This window comes from Onychomys torridus, chromosome 21 (genome assembly GCF_903995425.1).
Source record: "Onychomys torridus chromosome 21, mOncTor1.1, whole genome shotgun sequence".
NCBI lineage: Eukaryota > Metazoa > Chordata > Mammalia > Rodentia > Cricetidae > Onychomys > Onychomys torridus.
In genome coordinates this window covers 26,523,122-26,538,341 of record NC_050463.1, presented here as the reverse complement: position 1 = coordinate 26,538,341, position 15,220 = coordinate 26,523,122, and positions in this window count along the sequence as shown.

Genomic DNA, 15,220 nt, shown 5'->3' with positions numbered 1-15,220 from the left:
CAAAAATTTGGAAGGGGAGCATGGAAGTAGCTGGAAGGGGTAAGGATGGCAGGGGTGATGTAGATTCAGTGCTCATGTATGAAGTTCTCAAAAAAAAAAAATAGCAGCAGGATGAATAGAAGGAAAATGCTGAAGAAGATGGTATTTCTGCTTGATATCTGTCCTCTGTGCTCAAATTAGTTAATGCAGTCTGCTCTCTCTCTCTCTTTTCAGGTGTTTCAGATGTTGTTTTCAACTGAGTTTTGTCTCCTAAGGGGGAATTTCTAGATACATTTCTCCTGATGGGCTGCTGCCAGTGAGTCAGGTTTACACTCTTTATCTGTAGCAGAGTAGATAACACCTTTGGGGAAGTGGAAACTATTTGTCTCTTGCTAAGGTGAGCTACACTTCTCCCATCTGGAAAGTAGCTGTGGGCAAAAGCCAGAGAATTATCATGTGCATTCAGATTAAAGGCCACATTGGAGGGGCAGATAGGAAAGTAGCTTTCCTTTGCATATCAAAGAGGCTCAATTACAAGCATTCTTTTAGCTCTAAACAGAATTGAATTTGCCCATTATCTGAAATGAGGTGCAGCGATTGATAGCCTAAGTGATAAATGGCTTTTATACAACTAGTAAAAAACATGATGAGCATATTAAAATGCATTTATTATTGTGGAGCAAAGACAAATATGAGCCAGGTTTTCAATATCAAAGGGACTCAAGGAACATTGAGTTTTATAGGTGTAACTTGTACACAGTGTGTGTCTGCGCAGATATATAATACTTGTAGGATATACTTGCTATTTTACATTGAGTTTCCATAAAGACTATACATTATTTCTAAACACAACCTAAGAAAGAGTAACTTAGAATATTTTTGGGGCCAAGGAGAGCTGGGTACCAAGGACTGAATTCGTCTTTGCCCTGGGTCTAAATTGTTTTTGTCATAATAATGAAAAGTGGATAGCTAATAATATGTTTTCAAAGGGTAGCATTTTACAGAGTTTATAAATATCTCACTGAAATTTTACTCTAATCAGGCATTAACTCTCTTCTCTTCTTCCCAGTGCCTGTTGCAGGAAATCCTCATCGACTTTAAGATTTCCAGAAGCATTCTATCAACCCAGCCTTGATAACTCTGTATTTCTATTCTACTCAAGACAATTATTTAGTTGTCAGTCATCTTTCAGCTTGAATCTAGTATTTTCTAGAGAGGAAATAAGATAAAGGCAATAGTATATGCATGTATGTATACATACAAAAAAATTTAGTTATAGAAAACATATGAGGACTGTTGTTTTAAAGTCTACCTGGCTCCCACTGTGTCTCTCACTTGTCTCTAATAAACTATTGTTTGTTTTAGAACTGATCTCAGTCTCAGATTACTTCCTGAAAATTTTATCATTATTTTTAATTGGATTTCTCAAATAGTTCAATATGAGAATAGTGTCCTACTTAGAAAAATGCAAATTGCAATCTCTTTCTTTGTATATACATAAATATTAACTAACATATGTCTACATACATGCATATATATCAAATGCTCATCTATTATATCAATGTGTATACGTGCATATATACATATATATTAGGGGGTTCCTGGGCCATATAACATGCAGAAAAAGAACAGGTAAGACTATGAAGACACAATAAGAAAAAAAATACTATGACAATGTTTCTCTAGTTTTTTGTTATTTCTTTTGCTCTAGATTTGAAGTCTAGGTCAGTATATTTAGTATTTTACTATTGAAATATACCTATTACATCCAAGGAAACCTCACTCCAGAGTCTATGGTAGACAGAGGTCCTGAAAGCTTTTCTCATAATTTGTTCCCTGCTCTCGGATTTCGTGGGACTCTGAGTTTCTTGTCTACTGTGTACTGTAGACACTGGATGGACAGAATAGACAGAACAGAATCTATCTGTCTATCTCTCTCTGTCTCTGTCTCTCTCTTTGCACTCTTGACTTTTCTTGATCTGCTACTACCAAATTTTAAATATTCTACTATAGTGATATTTTATTTATATTGAAATGTGATTTTATTTATATGTTAATAAAGTTGCCTTGAGGTCAGAGCAAGCCAGAGCAGAAGCTGGGCGGTGGTGGTGCACGCCTTTAATACCAGCACTTGGGAAGCAGAGCTAGGTAGATCTCTGTGTGTTCAAGGACACAGCCAGCATGGCAGACACACACCTTTAATCTCAATACCAATCACAGAAGACCTGGAGGTCTGACAGACAGGCAGTGATGAGGAGGTCATATGGCTGGGTTTATAATCAATGAGAAAACAGAACAAAAAGTCTATAAAAAAGACAGGACACACAGAAGTAGGTCTCTTGCAGAGAGGAAAGACAGCAGAAGCAGTGAAGGGTAAGGCTCTCAGCTATTGCTCTGACCTCTTGGGTTTTAACTCTGCAACTGGCTCTGTGTTTCTTATTTAAAAAGACGGTTACATCTACATTCTACCTTTCTCATTTTTTATTTAATTACATCACAACCCCTACCCCTCCTTCTAATCTGTATTCTCTCAAACTTCTGCTCTCTGGCAAACTAATCTTTTTCTTTAGCTAATATTGTTGTGCATATGTGAATAAATATAAATAATTAGAAAAATCTAAGGATTAAATTATGTCATACCTCAAATGGATCCAACATATATCTGCAGAATATTCCACTCAAAAAACTGAGAATATACATTCTATCAACAGCTCACAGAAACTTCACCCCTTTGACACTGATTATTTGAGCTCTTGGGAATTCCATCACTGACTATTTTAAATTTGAAACTATTAAACTAGAATAGAAACTGAACATTGTAGAACCCACCCACACCCTGAGTTCAAGGGTAAAAACTTATGCCTAACAAACATTTGGAATAGTTAGAAATAAAAACAAACTTCCTAGTATCCAAGTAACCACCATCTCAGTATATTTCTTCTTGTCCAAATAGCTTTAAAAGAAGATTTCTGTCCTGTTATATTACTAGTATTTTATCATTATAAAAGTACCAACTCAACAGGTGGTTTTGTCTCATGCCTTCAATCCCAGCACTCAAGAGGCTGAGCCAGGCAAATCTCTGTGAGTTGAGGACAACCTGGTCTATAGAGTGAGTTCCAGGACAGGTACCAAAACTACACAGAGAAACCCTGCCTTGAAAAACAAAAACAAAACAAACAAACAAACAAAAAGAATTTTGTATGTGGTTTAGAACATTTTGACAAAAATAAAATAAATTTAAACAATATACTTTGGTGATGATTAAATTTTGTAGATAGGATATTAGCAGCTTTCATATGACTATCTTGGGATATATTATTATTCCTGCAAATATTTGCATGTTGTGATAATATTCGTTCATTTTATAGTAAACCACCTTTATCAAATGTTGGTCATATTGCTCTAAAGTTATATGTAATTTTAATGCTTTCCACAAAAATTCAGTAATTTCAAACCAAAATGAGCAAATGAGACTCTTAAGTTGTAGAATACAATACAGAATAACTTAATAGAAATTTTGCCATATATATGTATCATACATATATATGGAGACAGAGAGAGAGGGGAGAGAGAGAGAGAGGGGGAGAGGGAGAGAGAGAGAGAGAGAGAGAGAGAGAGAGAGAGAGAGAGAGAGAGACCTAGGACATAATTAGGACAATTCCCACTACACTAAATATTGTTGGCGTGAATGTATCCTGTGCCATAAATGGTAGCCTGCTTACTTCTACTAGAAATTAATAAAGTTTTATCTATCTAGTAAGAGAAGGCTGGTATGCCTTCCAGAGTTAACTGCTACAGGTTCTGATTCTTTTTTCCCCCATTTACCAAAAGTTATAAATAGGTAAGAAAAAAACAGCAGAGGATTGTCATAACTGCCTTGGGTACCACTATACCCAAAGTGGCAGGGCAATAAAAATTAATTTGTATTCAGTCAGAGAGAGGCTAAGAATGACTGAAAACAAAACAAAAAAACAAAACAAAAAGACACAGGAAGGATGATTATCAACTGCTACATGACAACATCCTTTGTATTATGCTTGTTTCCACATACTATGGGAACACTAATCATGGATGGAACGTCTTGCCCAGCAGAAGGCTAAAACCATGAAGAATGATTCTGTCTATGTTAACTGCTCTTCCATTCATTCCCCACTATCAAGTGTCCAGATTTCAGATATCGCCACCCAGTGAAATGGTTAGAGAATCAGGATTGCTGAATTTATCAGTTCAGAAGCATACTCTCAGAAAACAGTAACATCTCAGGATGAGATTGTAGGAAAAGTGGTTCAGATGAATGGGCAGGAAGGAAGCTGTAAGGTAAGAAAACAATCTTTTCAAGACGTGTATAAAATAGCTCAATGTCAGTGTGCAGCAGCAGAAGAAAAGAAGACCAGCAAACAAACATGGAGAGCATTATTAAACAAAGCAGAAGTTGGCTTATCCTTGGGTGTTTTCTGTCAGAACACTGAAGCCTCACCATTGCTGTTCATTTACATGTTTAGTTTCCCACTCGATGGTAAGCTGTTTTGAGACAAGCTATTGCTCTCTCATGGTTTCATCCATAGTAGTCTTCCTGGGAAATGGTAGTACACCCACAAACAGCTTCCATTCTACTTCCTCTGCATCTCAAATCACTTCTGCTCTGAGACATACAGTATACGGAGGTCTGTGCTCTTACATACCACTGAATCACACACACCAGCTCCTGTGTAAACTTGTAGCCATGTCCCTTTAAAATCTATTTTCCCTATTCCACTACAAGTAGTTTTCCTACAAAAGAAATAATACTTCAATTTTTTTTTTAAATTTTAAAACCTTGGAAATCCCTCATTATTGAAATAACTCAAGCTACTTATGATGAATGTAAAATCTGTAATGCCAGCTCTCATAGGTAAACATCGTACTTGCTTCCCCACTTCCTTATTTGTGCCATGTTTCACTATCCTTCTTTCATGGAATAGCCATTTTCATTTAGCAAGTTCTTGATCACTTTCATCATATTTCCCATGACTGTGGCTCTCTAGATTTATCTGTATGCCAGACAGACTACCTCATGGACTTTATATGAAATATACATTACCTGTGTATTCAAAGCTAGGCATGGGCAAGAGATTGCTGTGGAAATAAACTATGGAGGAAATTGACCAAAGGAAAAGAAATTGTCAAAGCCCAACTCCCCGTTCCTCTTTTTCCTCTACTGAGATGAGAATAGTAGCCTACCCTATGTTGATAAGGAATCAAAACCCAAAGGACAACTGCCCTGAGAGTGAATGGTACCTTCAGCTGAGTTAATGCAGATGTCAAAGGTAAGAAATTCTGTTTACTGTCAACTCCTGAATGGAGCCGTTCATTTTCATTTCTTGTTTCTACCCTCAGCTGTGAATATGTGAAAGTACTGTGTTCATGATCTTTTGGTACAGAAAAAAAAAAAGGAGAAGAAATGAAGGAAGGAAGGAAGGAAGGAAGGAAGGAAGGAAGGAAGGAAGGAAGGAAGGAAGGAAGAAGAAAAAAAGAAGGAAAAGAAGGGAGAAGGGTTGGGGATTTAGCTCAGTGGTAGAGCGCTTGCCTAGCAAGCTCAAGGCTGTGGATTCAGTCCTCAGCTCCGGGAGTTGGGGGGAAGAAGAGAGAAAGGAAGGAATGAAGGAAGAAGGAAGGAAGAGGAAAGGAAGGAAGGAAGAAAGAAAGAAAGAAACAAAGAAAAGGGAAACACAAGAAAGTAACCGGAAGTGACCACCTAAGGCTGCTCTTTGAGCTACAAAACCATTTCTAGCTGTTTTCCTTTCTGCCTGTACTTGTTCTTGAGAATGTGAAGTCGGTCTGACCCAAAGCAAAGTACACCACAGCTTTTCATCCCCTTAGCTACAACGTTAGGATATTATGCTATTATAAAACAAGGAACATGAAGGACCAATTCCTCAAAATTAACTCTAGCAACGTGAATGTGTTTTAAAAGAATAATCAAGGGAAAATTGAATTCATTTTCCATAAAAATTTCATGTGCTACTTTGGGAGGGAAAAGAAATCCCTCACTTAAACTGCAGGTTTGAGTAATCCAAATGCTAAATGCTTTGGGTAATTCATGTTGAAGTTGAAATTCACGCTTCCAGGACTAAAAAATGGTTAGTAGTATTCTTCACATCTCTTTAGGTCTGAGAGATACCAGACAGCCTTGGTAGAAATTTTTCGAATATCACTGACACACATGACCATTACCACATGTGGTGAGTGACATACATGATAATTGACACATATGATGGCTGACATAAGTAGTCATTGACACACGTAACCACTGACACATGTGGAAATGATGATTTGTTCTTCTCCACTTTGCTCAGTTCAAAACTCCAGGTTTGGCAAGAATTGGGAATCTCAAAATGCTTTTAGGTCTACAATCCAGACATGTAAAGATGTTTATTAGGCCACTTGTAACCTTTTATAGACCCATAGATTCAAACCATGAAGATATACCTCATTTAGAATCTTTGCTGTATAATTTTGAAGAAATTGTTAGAGGCTTCACTTTCCATGAAGACCACATGAGAACAGGAAGAAGCAAAGTGCTAGAGAGGTCCCCACAAATCCACAATGATACATCCATCCACTGTAGACTACTGGCAATGTTCAAGAGAAAGCCTGAACTGACCTAGTCTGATGATCAGATGGCCAAACACCCTAACAGTTGTGCTGGAACTCTCATCCAATAACTGATGGAAGTGGATGCAGAGATCCTCAGCCAAGCCCCAGGTAGAGCTCTAGGAGTCCAATTGTCGAGAAAGAGCAGAGACTGTAAGAGTGTGAATTGTTGAGAGCAAGATTGGAAAAGCACAGGGACAAATAGCCAAACAATCTGAAATTTTTTCCTAATGGTATACAAACCAAAATTTTCTTCCCCTTAATGTAACAAAATCAGATTATTTAACTTAATTTTTATTATACTCTATTAGGTTTCCTCTTGAAAATAACATTGAATTTATCAAAACAAATGTTGAGATGCCTTGATGTAAATAGGATACCAAAGATTGTTTCAAAGACGCCACTCTATTTCTCATTTTAAGTACACATACATGAAATAGTCATATAAAACTTAAAATTCTTATTAATATACAAATTAGATATTAATACTATAATTTGAAAATGCTATTCTTTATTGAAATTATAGGGAAACTGCAATGCATTTAAATTCTCACTAATTTTATTATCAATATTATGTACATGTATCTAGCCAACATGATGTAGCTCCTTCAGTCATGGAACCTTACAGAAAAAGATGATTTGAATTGACAAGCCCTTGAATTTGTACATGTACACAGCTTCAATTTGATATAAGAGAATGTCCTTGGTTGTATTTACATTCTAATGACATTTTGTCATCTTTCAGGACAGGGAATGTTTCGCTTCTTTTTAAAGGAAGAATGGAAAGTACACTTTCTGAGCATAGAAAAATTACTAGCTTGATTTAAAAGGTATTTCTTTCTTTTAAATTTAATTCAATAGACATTTTGTGTTATTGATAGTGAAACTAAACACAGAAAGTACATAATCAATCTGCTTTTCAGAAGTCTAGAAAAACTAACTAATCTATTCTTCTCTCTCATCTTTATTTCTTGATTTCTAGGTCTATTAAAGGTTTTTAATCCCTTCACAGGGAAAAGCTGCTACCCAGGGAAACACTTGGGCCATCAATTATGAATTGTCTATCTAGTGTGGTATTCTTTGGTATTAAATATCAAGACTATATATACAGACCAAGTTTTATAACTCCTTTATTGAACTACAAGACTAAAGGTGGCAAAAATCAGACACGATTTCCACATTAGATGAACAAAACCAAATACACACCAATTATTCATTTTAAATAGTATCTCACAGGGCTATTTTTAATTAAAGCAATATTTAATGATATTTCCAAATACAGTTACACTATAAAAAGATTTTAATTCTCTGTGTGATTTGAAAAATATTCATTTTTTTCTTAGTTACCTGTGATTTATTTCTGCTGTAGTTTAACAGCCAAGAAGATTGACAGCAGTGGATAGTGTATATAGTGTTTTCTCCCTCACAGTCTCTTCTTTTTTCTTTAAATTACATTTATTTATTTTATTTTATTTGTATGAGTGTTTCACCGGCATGTATGTATGTTAAGCACTGTTGTGTCTGGTGTCTAAAAAGATAGGAGTAGGGAATCAGATTCCCTGGAAATGGTGCTACAGCAGCTTGTGTCTGCCTCCTTTTCTAACAGGAGATTTCAGTCCTTCAATGGAAATGTATCCTGTAGGGTGCAAAAGGTGTATGTGCTGCAGTGTCTTATTTGGGAATAAAATGTAGTGCAATCCAGGAAAGAGAAATAATAACAACACAAAATAGAATGATCATAAACAAGTCTGTTAGAAAACTGAATTATTTTTCTTAGAAGAAAGGTTGCATGTGTGTTTAGTCAACCTGAAGAAAACAAGCCTATATCTGATTTTTAAATAAGAGTCATCTCATTATTTAAACAGAGTTTAGTTGTGTTATATGCATGCCCCTTCAGTATTGAATGTCTATAATCCATAGGAACTTGGAGGAAGATGGTATATTGTGTAATGAGTGTAGACACTGTATTCTGACCCTAGTGTAGGAAAAGGGGCAAAAAATGACATGAAAAAAGCACTGCTGATGTAGATTGATTGATGTGTGTGTGTGTATGTGTGTGTTTGTGTGTGTGTGTGTATGTGTGTATTTGTGTGTGTGTGTGTGTGTGTGTGTGTGTGTGTGTGTGTGTGTCCATCACCATTATTAAAGCATACAGTCAAGTAAAGAAAAAACATGGCTACACTATGCTGCAGCTTTCTCTCAAGAGATGGAGCCTGTCATTCAGGTTCTTGAACCTGGTCTTATCCAGTTAGTTAACTTTGACTAGCAAGACATTACTACATATAAAGTTTTTACCATTTGGCCCTGCCTACTCTTGCTTTTCCTTTGAACCCTTCCACGACTGTCGAAGGAAAGGTGCCAGAAAATAGTGAAAAAGATGACTCAATGCAGGGGTGCATCACCTGAGCAACTATCTGCAGGACCAGAACCCTATAATAGGCCTGGCATTGGTGGCGCACGCCTTTAATCCCAGCACTTGGGAGGCAGAGCCAGGCGGATCTTTGTGAGTTCAAGGCCAGCCTGGTCTACAGAGCGAGATCCAGGAAAAGTGAAAAGCTACACAGAGAAACCCTGTCTCTAAAAACCAAAAAAAAAAAAGATAAATATTCTGGAATTAAGAAAATGCCATCATGGCTGATGAATCATTCTCATCTAAGTATCATCTCTGATAATTCATGAAGGAAGGAACACATGATGCCAGATGTCATTTGAAGAGGGATGGACAAAGGATATCAGGTACAATTCCTTAGTAGTAGACAGTGTTAACACAACAGAGTCCTAGTGTTTCTACCAGAAGTTTTGGCAATCTCCCTCTAGAATTCAAAATTAACTTCAGAGATAATATTATCACTCCACCTATATAATTCAAAAGCTATCAAGGGAATAACCCTGGCCTAAATATGCATGATAAAAAAGAGTAATTTACAATAAAAAATGGAGATCTTTTAATTGGCCAATGCTCCATTATTGTGTAGAGTACAAAGAGCTGTGGAGAAGAGGAGGGCTGGAAACATATAAACTGAGGTAAGTGAGGTGTGCCCTATTTGAGCACCATACCACAAAGAATATAGTCATGTCTTGCTTTACTTGGTATTTTCATTCCCAATAAGTCCAGGGTTTGAATACTAAAGCTAATCAAACAACTCTAAGTTTATACAATGATGAATAAATTATTATTCCACTTATGTTAACATTCAATAGCTTTTTTTAAAATGAGTGATATTTAAGACAGTTGTTACTATGTGGACATATGTCCTTCCATGAAGGAAGTTTCTGGCAATAATAAGAACTAGAGGGTTTATTAAAAAATGGCTTAACCCAGGAGAAACAGCTCTGTAGATAAAATGGTCCCAAATTTATTCTCTCATTGTCTCACCACAATTTATGTGCCATTATTTTGTTTCTTATCTTCATAATTTATTTGTATTTTGGAAATTCTTACATGTAGATACTTCAAAACTTTAAATGTTATGCTTCTGCTGTCTACTAAGTGTTTACCATTCACAATTATAAAATAACTACTTAACTTGGTAAGTAATGATCCTATTTGACTGGCTTCCCCTTCCCCCTTCCCAGCTCCCTAACACAATTAGATTTACTTTTGATTTAATCTACAATCAGGTTATCTGGCATTATACCTGTGCAATATTGTTCACTGCATAACTTTTTTTAGTTTTTTTTCCTCAGAGTTAATTACAGTTTCATTTTACTTTTGCATTTGTTTAGTATTCTTTGCATATTTAAATAAATTTGCTGGCTTCAGCTTACAGTTTTATAACAAGCCTAATAATAATTAGCTATTCTAATTTTCTGTTTTATCCTCTTAGGCACTATCTTACTCTCGTGTTTTGGTGTGGGCTGTGTACTGTCTGGGCTTTCAACACAAGTAGCACCATGATCGTTTCCTGTTTGGCTACAGGGAATTTGCTTTGTCCCTCTTTTGAATCATTTCTGGCTTTCTTTTCTTTTATGTGAGTCGACTGCCTCCCTATAGAAAAACACCACCTACCGTGGTTTTATAAGAAATAGTAAAAGGGGACAGAATGTTCAATATAAACCATGTGAATTCACAGTTGAGTTCCTGTGTTTCCATGCTCTCATGGGTTCCTGTTTTACCAGGAAGAATTCAATGACAGTCTAAATCCACATTTTTACAGACAGTGTTAAAACCAGATTTACATTACTTATCATCTGTTTTTCCTGAAGAGTATTTAAGATGCCCCTGATATTTAAATTTCATGACTACCAATGGCTTGTTCCTCTGTCCATAGAACATTGCATCCCTCAATACCCATCAGAACATCTTCTTCTAGCAGGAGATGCCAATTAACACTGACTGGTCCACGTTACAGACAAGAGAATGTAAACTACACAGTCTCAACTGGCGTAGGTATCACGCCCCTCCATTCAAGCTTCAGGGGACCTCAGACAAGAAACAGAAAGACTGTAAAAGCCAGAGGTAGAGGATGGTTTCCAAAAGTCCAATGTTTTCTGGACCAAACAGGGCAGTTGCCACCTCTAAATTCACAGTGATTGTGATGTCAATTAGCAAGACCTTCGCAAGTTCAAGTCAGAAAAAAAAAAATCCTAGTATAGAAGGGGACAGTGCCAGCTTTGCATTTAGAATTACTTATTTACTTATCTACTTGTTGATTGGTTGATTTTGAGATGGAGTCTCTGTATAGCCCAGGCCTTATAGCAATCCTCCTGCTTTACAGTGCCTTGGAGTTTGTTCCTTTTCTAGTTCCCTGGAGGATAATGCACTTTGATCCTGAAGGCTTTTTTATGTAGTCCATTGCTGGAGTATTTCTTCTTGCAACCGCTATTGCCTTAACACCCATTTTATGAGAGGAATGATCCCATATTGTCCTTATTTTTTATATCTCATCATAATTTGGTATGAATGTTATGATAGCCCTTTAAAATGATTTATAAATGTTTCTTATTCTTCTTCATTCAAGAACACTCTTTCATATGAGATTGTTGTAATATCTGTGCTCAGTGTTTGGGGGATATTCTTTAGTGAAGATAAATAGCTGAAATTTTAGTCAATGTAATACAAAATGATGAGGTAGATTTTTATTCCTTTTTCCTCAGCTTTAGGATATCGGATCCTCAGAGTAGATTATGCATTCCACACACAGTTGTAAACTTATCATTGAAATACGGTTTAATAGATACTCATATTCTATAACTGTAATGTTGTACTGACTGAGGTTTCTTGTCACAGCGAAATAGCAACCAGGATGGAGAATTTATAAAAGAGTCAATGAGAAATGACACATGGAGAGCTACAGTGAGAACTAGTCAGGGAACTCTGAGTAATGGTAATGTGTTTTTCCTCCCCTTCCTCCATCCCCTTGATTTCTCTTTATTCCCATTCTTTCCATGAGCAAATAAATTGTATATGCTTTCATAGAGCCATCTTTGATGCAGCTTAATTGTTGCTCTTTGATTTGAACTCTATTTTGTTTCACAAGGTTTATTCTTATGTTATCTTCCTCCTTCTACATTCCATGGTTGTAACTGTTTCCATCTAAGTTCTCATGATGGATACCTACATGGAATGGATACCTACATACATTGTGTATTTATAAACTTAATTTTAACATATGTAGCATGAATCTTGAAGAGTCTAATTAATGAAATCAAACCTGAGCCAGGGATTGGGGTGAATGCTGGAAGATTGGAGAAGCAGAACAAGCCACAGCTACTCCACCTCTCCAATTCCTCAGCTGGTCTTATTTCCTTAGACTGAAAGCCTCTGAGTTCTTATCCAAATGAATCTCAGCTGAACTGTTGCTCCAAAGCCTGAAAGCTTAACCAACCAAATGCTTTACCAGCCAAATGCTTTACCAGCCAAATGCTTCTAGTTTCTGGTCTTCATGCCTTATATATCTTTCTACTTTTTGCTATCACTCCCTGGGATTAAAAGGTCACTTCTTGGGATTAAAAGAGTGTGCCACGATGCCTGGCTGTTTCTAATGTGGCCTTGAACTCAGAGATCCAGAGAGATTTCTGCCTCTGGAATACTAGGATTAAAGATGTGAGTGCCACCATTTTCTGGCTTCTATGTATGTCTAGTGGCTGTCTGTTCTCTGACCCCAGATACATTTATTAGGGTGCACAATATTTTGGGGAACACAATATCACCACAAACATATGATATTTTAGATATTTTTCCTAACCATGTTTTACCAATATTAAACAAGTTTAGATTTGCAGCAGTTCAATTCATGTTGACTTACAGAATATTTTAGGGGTTAGATTTCCTGTTTGCAAGCAATCAATAAATGCAAACCTATCTCAACTGCTCATGGAGCATTTTCCAAAATATGTTTTGTTTTATCTTGAAAATATGCTATAATCTGTTATTTGTGTGGACAGAGTTTAAAAATACCTACCTGTTTGATATATCATCCACATTTATTGATTTGATGCAGTGTGTCTCCCTGTCTATCAGCCACTGAGACTTCATCACTGTTTCTTGCTGTAGTTCTATGTGTATCATTACTCATTGAATCTATTATCTTTTATACATTCTATATCCTTCTTGTTACTTTGCTCACACACACACACTGCCAGGATATAATTCTGTCCAATTAACTCTTATATCATCATGAATTGCCATGTTTCTTGTCATTAAGACTATGAAGCTTCTACTGAGATACTCAATTTTTGTTTATGGTTCTGTTTGTTTGTTTGTTTGTTTGTTTGTTTGTTGTTTAGGGCATGATCTCTCTTCCCAACTCACAGTTTTACCTTTACTTCATCACTATATTTAAATTATTTTTGGATGCAAACATTTTTTAAAGACAGTCTCACTTTTAATTCTAATTAGATCCTTTTATCACTCGCTTCTAAATGTATTTGGTTTTGATATATCAGGCTCTATATTTAGTTTTTCCTCTGGCTTTGTGTTTATTCCATGTATTTTATGTTCTTTCATTATCTCTATGAAGTATTTTATTATTGATCTATTTTCATTTAACATTTTGAACAATTAATAGCATCCTGTATAACTAATTTTCTAAAACCTTTATCCAGCCATATGTTTTATGGTTTCAAATTATGATCAATCAATTCTTTATTATAAATTCCCATTTAGTTTAGTTTTCTTTAAGTCTATGCCTACTGACGATTATTTATTTACTTTCTTTTGCATGGAAATACATTGGCATCATCTTTTAAACTACATTTTGGGATCAGTGAGATGACTTGATGAGTAAACATATTTTTTGGCAAGTCTGCAGACCACAATGTGAAGAGAACCACCTTCTACAAGCTGTCCTCTGACCTTCACACATCCATATACATGCAAAGTAAATAAATGCAATTTTGAAAACTTAAAGATATTTTTAGGACTGGAGAGATGGTCAGGTCTCATTGGTAAGAAGATTGTTGTGTAATCATGAGGACCAAAGTTGAATCACCCACACTCATCAAGAAAGAAGGGGAAAAAAACCCAAAAAACAAAAACAAAAAAGGTGCCGGGCGGTGGTGGCACACGTCTTTAATCCCAGCACTCGGGAGGCAGAGGCAGGATCTCTGTGAGTTCGAGGCCAGCCTGGTCTCCAAAGTGAGTTCCAGGAAAAGTGCAAAGCTACACAGAGAAACCCTGACTCAAAAAAACAAAAAAACAAAACAAAAAAAATGAAACAAAACAAAACAAAAAAAGCAAAAAGTCAACATGCCAGTGACAAGAGGATCCTGCAGGCTTCTAGCCAGCCCAGCTGGTGTTAACAAATTTGTGATCTCCAGGTACATTGAGAAATGCTGTCTCAAAAAAAAAAAAAAAAAAAATGAGGATGGTAATAGAAGAAGATACTGTTGTTGACCTCTAACCTTCTCCCACACAAGCACATACACACATGTGGGTGTTCACTCACATTCAAGTTGACACAAACAAAAACATACCCAGGAGGCATAAACCTTTCCTTACACACAAACATATTTTCACATGGAGTTTCAATTCTATGCAGCTTAAAAACCATCACCTCACTTGTTTTCATTTATAACTAGTTCTCAAGATAATTACAGTGCACTCAAGTAAGGTATGAAGCTCTTCATAACTAATATGCTTGTGATCTATAGTCCCTCTAATTTGTGGAGCTTGAAAGTTTTCATAAGTTACAATAATACTTCATTATGTCTTCAAACACCATTTCTGTCTTTGTTTACCCATCTCTCTGGCATGCCATTCACATGCATGTTCATTATCTTCTCGGGGTCTTGAGTGTCTCTTACATTTCTCATATTGTTTGTACATGCTTCTATCCTTCCTCAGCCCAGCATCTCTTACTTGGTAATTTTAATCACGTATTTATTATTGCCCAGTCCATTGTCTGTTAGTAAGTTTTTCTTATTGCCATTTTTAGCTCAATAACTTCCATTTGTTTCTTTCCAAATTCTTAACAGGTCCTTGATAAAATTATTCACATCATCATGAATGTTTTCAGAACTGTCAATCACAAATGGAAGTCTGGTCTCAACTACATAAATACTAACTGTGCTTTGAGGGTATCTAGGTGTTGTTGTTTTTTTTTTTTTTTAATCTAGGCTTTTTGTTTGTTTCTTTGTTTTGTTTTGTTTTTTGAGACAGGGTTTC